Source organism: Colobus angolensis, unplaced genomic scaffold (assembly GCF_000951035.1).
Source record: "Colobus angolensis palliatus isolate OR3802 unplaced genomic scaffold, Cang.pa_1.0 Scaffold28, whole genome shotgun sequence".
NCBI lineage: Eukaryota > Metazoa > Chordata > Mammalia > Primates > Cercopithecidae > Colobus > Colobus angolensis.
In genome coordinates this window covers 2661174-2668065 of record NW_012116043.1, presented here as the reverse complement: position 1 = coordinate 2668065, position 6892 = coordinate 2661174, and positions in this window count along the sequence as shown.

Sequence of the window (6892 nt, the reverse complement as noted above, 5' to 3'; positions counted from 1 at the left end):
TGTTAGGATCAATTGTGTGGTTGGAACGTGTGGGGACATGGTGCATAGAGGGTTGGATCGAATGCTCTCTGCAGCAGACATCACTGGCTCCTACCCACGGCCGTGACCCCCTGTTAACTGCTAGAATAACGTTTTGTTTAGGAGGTAATGGGCCCAGCTCCAGAGAGGGATCCTGATTGGTCCAAACCGATGTATCACTCACTTCCCTCTTTTCCAGTGATTGGTTTAGAAGTGGCCACGTGACCAGGTGCTAGCCCATGAGATAGAACCGAGCCTGTGCACTGGGGCAGGTTTAACTAATTCTCTCCCTAAGAGAGGAGTCTAGGAGGAGAAAATCCTCCTCTGTTCCTATCTTTCCTGTTTGGATGCAGACCCTGAGGACCTGACCAACCAGAGCTGCATAGCTATGGTGCCGCGGGCGAGGGAGACCTTGCCAGCACGCCGAGGAGGGCAGACGGGGAGCTGGAAGGAATCCTAGGTCCCTCATGACGCAATTGAGTCTCTTCAGCAGCCTGGCCACCGCCCACCTCCGAGTTTCTCGTTAAGTAAATAACACATGTCCTTATGGCTTAAGCCGCTTTTAGTGGGTTTTTCTGTTATTTCAGCCAAATGCGTGCTGATGGATAAGGTCACTATTCTCGAGAAGTCTTTCTGGGGAATTCTTTAATATTTTAACACTTGATCCAGGACTTGCTTTTGAACTCTCGGCACTTGACTACCTTAGAGCAATGCTTACATTTTGTGCCTGTGATTCAGTCAGTGCAGTGAGTCCTGGCCTCAAAGGTCCTTACTGGCACTAGGTTCGTTCCTCCTCCATTACCTGCCTCTTACCACACAACGTTTTAATCTGTGCTAGTTGAAAATCTTGTGGTTGTCATTAAGAGAAACCGACTAAATACATAAGTAAATTCTATCTACCTATCTATGTATCAGTGTATCTGTCATCTATCGTTTATCATCTGTCTATAGAAAAACAGTCAAATAATTTATTGACTCAGCAATGAAAAAATCAAGGCCCAAATCTTCTCGTGTTGCAGCTTCAGGCATAGCTGAATCCAGGGGCTCAAACAATAACACTGGGAATGTCCTCTCTGGCTCCTGGCGTTGCTGGCTTCTGTTGGCTGTGTTTCTGCACAGGTTTTCCTCATGAGGTATCAGGATGGCTGCTGATGTTCCCAGCCTTGCATGCTCCCAGTCGCCCAGCTGTGCACTCCCAGTGGAAAGAGAACAGCTGTTGCTCAATAGATTAATCATTCCTCTCATAATTTCATCTAAGGGGTCCCCTAAGGGCGTGTGTCCATCCCAGAACCACTTATTATTGTGCTCAGGAGGATAGAAAATGCCGAGGCAGGAGCAACCTTAGGTCACATGCTGGGGGGGCAACCAATCTCCCCGAACGCCAAGGGCCAGGAACAGGGCGGAGGATGGTTCCTCAAAGGAAAGCTGGGCAAGATGAACAGAAGAAGGAGGACTGGAGCCCAGGCAGGCAAAAACAACAGATGTCTCCTCACAGTCTAAGGTATTTTGGGAGGAGAGGAGACACTGCAGATTTCCTCTAGTTTCTTTTTTTAATTGCTAGTTGTAGAAACTTTTGTTAAAAAACCTTACACGTGAGGCTAACATGTTAAGGAGAAGGAGGTGCTGCTTCTCAGGTTGGCGCTGCCGGAGTGGGGGGGGGGGGTGTGGTGGCTTCTCCTCTGTGTGGAGCGGTCGAGCAATGCTGCTTCGAGTGTGGCCCCTGGACTGCAGCAACAGCATCTGGAGACCCGTTAGAAATGCAGGTCCTCAGGCCTCGCCCTGGACCCACGCAACTAGAAACTCTGCAGGTGGGGCCCAGGCCGCTGTGTTTTAACAAGCCCTCCAGGTGATGCTGAGCACGCTGGAGTTTGAGAACCACTGCAACGGTGAAGATAAAGGTGAACCTCTGTTGGTCTGGTTGTTGGTTCATGGCCTGTCCGTACGGTTGTTTACCTGTCCCTTTGGTGAGTTATGCTAATTTCTATGGCTGCCATATCAAATTGCCACAATTCTGGTGGCTTAACAAAACAAAAATTTATTATTTTGCGATTCTGGAGGCTGGAATTCAGAAACCAAGTTTTTGGGAGGGCCATGCTCCCTCCAGAGGCTCTAGGGGAGGCTCCTTCCTTGCCTCTTCCAGCTCCTGGTGGCTTCTGGCAATCCTTGGCCTTCCTTGGCTTGCAGTTGCCTCGCTCCTGTCTCTGCCTCTGCCGTCACATGGCTGTTTTCCGTGTGTGTGTGTGTGTGTGTGTGTGTGCGTGTGTGTGTGTGTGTGTGTAGGTGTATGTATCTGTGTCCCGCTCCTCTTCTCATAAGGACCCCAGTCATTGAATTTAATGTTTATTGGCTGGGAATTCATCAGGAAAATTCCATAATCAGGAATTCTGTATTACAGATATTTGTCTCAAAAAAAGGTAGGTGAAAAGTGATAAAAGCAAAAAGTTATTTTTTTCAAGAAGATATTCTTAGAAGAGGATATTTAAGAAATCAACTGACCAATGCAGTATGACTTCATCTTAGCTAATGACATCTGCCAAGGCTCTATTTTCTGAGCGGACATGAGTTTTGAGGGGAAAGGGCCACTGTGCAACCTACTGCATGAGTGACCTTCCATGGTCCAAGAAATGTGGGGTTTTTGGACTACTTTGAGCTCTAAGTACTGGAACTCCAGAGCTTACTTTGGTCCACACAGGAAAACTTGAGCACATTTGTCTTAATAAAAATGATGTGAATGATCTGGCACATTCATATTGCCCATGTCCCAGTGGTTTTTGAAACATATTTTTTAGTGGTGGAACTCTTTTCTCCCCCTAAGAAATATTATGCAGGAACATAGGCTAGAAAACACAGCCGCTCTGATTGGAACCAGGGTAGAAACTTGCTAAGGCATATTTTTTAAATTCTAGGATTTCACAGAACAGAGTTTGAAAGCAATTGCTTATACATCTTTTTCTTTAAATTAAAAAAAACCCCAAAGGCTTACAATCTTCATACTGATCCCTATTAATACTTTAAAAAATGCTTGTACTTGGTAAAAACAGTTCAAATAGTAAAGTTACAAAATAAAACTTCTTTTATGTCCTCCCCCACCAGAACTCAGTCTTTCACTCTGAAAATACCACCTCTCCATAATTCTAGAAAAATATATGCACAAACCAGTCTGTGTATGGGTGTGTGTTTGTAAAATCTATGTGAAGAAAGGCACAGTATACATACTTTTTTGCACTTTGATATAAAATATTTAGTTTATATTCTAGAACTTTCCGCATGTATGCACATATAGATCTACCTTATCCTTTGTAATAGCTGTGTAATAGTCATTGTCTTCATATATTATAATTTATTTAGAAAATCTCTCCCTTGACGGGTGTTTATGTTGTTTCTAGTTTTTTCCTCATTATAAACAATGCTGATGTGAGCATCTTTGCCTTTCCTTTGTGTTAGCACCATCTCATGGTTCTTTGCTTAGATTCTTTTGTTTAATTCTTTTTGGAGCTCTCCAGTAGAGTATGTCCATTTGAAGAAGATAGAAGTTTGAAAGTGAGGTGGCAGTCCCATATTACAGTCAGTTGATTTCTTAAATATCCTCTCCTAAGAATATCTTCTTGAAAAAAAATAACTTTTTGCTTTTATCACTTTTCACTTACCTTTTTTTTTTTGAGATGAGTATCTGTAATAGAGAATTCCTGATCATGGAATTTTCCTGATGAATTCCAAGCCAATAAACATCTCCTGATTAGTTGAATTATAAATTGGCATTGGGAGAAAGTCCTGGGCACAAATATAGAATTGACACCTGCTTGCCAGACAGACAAGGATGTGCTGTAAATATTGGGACAGGGTTAAATGTGCAAAGTCACATTGTGCATTTTTTTTCTCTCTCATAAATGTATAAATAGCCCCCATGTTGTTCCTAAGGACCCAAGCCTGACTTGTTTGGGCAATTAATTAACTGAGGTGTTCGGTGAAATGGCCATGTTGTTGTTTTCTGTTTTTAGCTCTGGCAAAAGCATTATTATGGACTCTTCTAGCTAATGGGAAGATCTTCCTGATGAAAGTTACTTTGGTGTAAAAAGCTCTAGCCTGGAGAAGTTGGGAAAATCATTTTTCTCCCAAGAGTCCCAACTTCTTGATCTGTGAAATGGATTGGTCGGATCAGATGGTCTTCAAGACCTTTCCAGTTCAGCGATTCCATACCTCTTTCTTTGAGTGTCATAGTGGCCTGTATATGTGTCTCTGATGTCCCTGGCTTGGGGTTTTTTTTCCCCTAGGTAGATCAGTGTGTTAATCTTGGCAAAGGGGACTTATCCAGGCCAGGACTAGGATTTTTTAACTCACCCCAGTGTCTGAAACAAAGTGATTACTGGGCCCTCAGCAGTCATGTAGAAGTAGGTTTGGATGTGTGTAGCAGAGGAAACCAAAATAATAAGGGATTATACGGGATAGAAGTTAATTTCCATCTCTCACTACTAATGTGGTGGCTCCATGATGTCAACAAGACCCAAGATCCTTCTAGTTTCTGCTTTGCCATCTTTGGCTTGTGACTTCCATCCTCATGGTCACCTCATTGTTGAAGATGGCTCCCAGAGTTCTGGCCATCATCTGCACCTTCCAGGCAGGCCTTGGAGGAAGCAGATGTCCCAATAGCTGTTTTGACTGTCTTCAAGCTGTCCTCTGAGAAGTCCCACCCCATGAGACTTATATCCCATGCTTTTACTTATATCTCATTGACCAGAACATAGTCAGTGGCCACATTTAGCTGCAGGGAAAGACAGAAAAAGGAATTTTCAGCTGCCTCAGATGAACTTGGGGTTCCCTTCTTAACAAGGAAGGGGTGGATGGATGTTGGCATAGGCAGTTGAAAGTATCTCTTAGGACCAGGATTTGGCCATTTAGTCTGAATCAAAACAGACTTTTCCACTAATAGGCTTGGGACTTCTCCCGTTGATTGGACTCGGGGATGCAGAGCTTCTCAGCCACTGCTGAACTGATAATGCTTTATGCTAAGGATCCTCTTCCTGGAGCCTCAATCTCCAGGTCAGTGGATTCTGTCTTATTCAACTGCCTCCCCATAGAGCCTGGCATGGTGCTGGCCCATAGCAGCCATTTTGTGAGCTCCTGTGGTCTGATCATGGAATTTTTTGCTGATTTTATAGGGGATAGGAATTTCTCTTACTGACTTCTTATGAAGATGTGTATAAGGGTTTATCTTTCCCACTAGACACCAAAAGATTGCTGTAGTCAGGGATGTAGATATTTTTCGTGGGAATCTCGTAGCACAGCTCCTGGCAGGCAGTTGGTCTTTGTAAATATTTCCTGGATTATATTCTGTTTGGGGGCAAGTGGCTGTGGCCAGGGATAGTGCTGGGCTGTGTGTGATGTATTGAAGTTCATATTTTTTGCATCTTCCTCTTGTATCTTTGCCTTTCCCCACTTCCTGACTCTGCTTTTCCTGATCACACAATTCTTGTTGCTCCAGTTGAAAATGTCCCATCCTGTGACTCCACTGCAAAGGACCCAACCCAATATTTTCCATGGCACTTCCTCCCAACCTAGTGACTCAGCCCTGTGAACTAGAGAAGTTGAGTTTTCCCCATCACCTCCCGCTAAAACCAACTCATGATAGACTGCACAGTGGTTCTCCATGTGGGGTCCTGCACTGGCCGCATCAGTACTTCCCAGAAGCCTGTTAGAAATGCACACTCTCAGGCCCCACCTACCGAGTCAGGTGGGATCCAATGATCGTGTTGTACCAACCCCCCGGGTCCCTTCAGATTCTGAGCCTTGCTCAGGAATCTGTATTTTCAGCAAGCAATGCAAGTGATTCTGATGAAGGGGGTTCAGGAGCCACAATCCAAGAGATGTCCTCTGTTCAAGATGGGATCAGATAGGTCCTTGCGCTGTTCATGAGAAGGTTCTGTGTGTCACCAGACACCAGGATGCACCTAAAATGATAACACCTCCAGATGGAGTTCTCTGCTCACTGGGAGACAAGGCTCTTCCTCTATGCCCTATCTCTTCCCTTGTTTAATATTCCAATTGCTTTATCTTAGGGTGCAGGCTGTTGTGGGGATAAACAGGGTGTGGGGAGAGCTGAGGGGGCATTGTGAACAATGTGGTGGTGAGGAAGGGGTTGAACTGACAGATCTCTTTCCAGTGTATTCTTTGCAGCTGATCCTGCTCCTAGAGCCTGTAGCATCATGGGATTGATGAATATTCCTAAGCCTCTACATGCTAGTTTGGCTTCCTTCTTAACTATGATCCCCCAATTCCAGGGAGCTGTACTACAGCTGCCACTCACGGGTGGTCATGGTGGGCTCTGGATGGTGGTGCCCCTGGGAGAGGCTATATTTGCATTTCTCACCTATACAGTAAGGGGCCTGTGGGAAGTTCAACCCAGGTCAGGCAGCAAATAAAGACAGAGTCCACAAACTCTCACATGATGTCCTGCCAAAGCTGGGACTAGCCTGGGAGTGCCAAATTGTGACTTGGAACCTCCAAACTATATCTTAAATGCTGTACTTCTCTTCACCTCCATGAATCCCACCTTTGTCCCAGCTACTGTCATCCCTCCCTCTTCCTTCCAGCTGACCCATTATCCACCCGTGGGTCCATGGAGGCTCTTGCTGCTGGATTTTTTTTAAGCTGAAGTGAAATTTACATAACATAAAATTAACTGCTTTAAACCGAACCATTCAGTGTTACTTAATACATTCACAACATTGTGCAACCACCATCTCTACCTACTTCCGAAACACTTTCATCCCCCAAAAGGAAACCCCATACCCGCTGAGCAGCCACTCCCTAATCCTCTTCCCCAGCCCCAGCAATCACTGATCTGCTGTCTGTCTTTTTTTTTTTTTTTTTTTTTTTT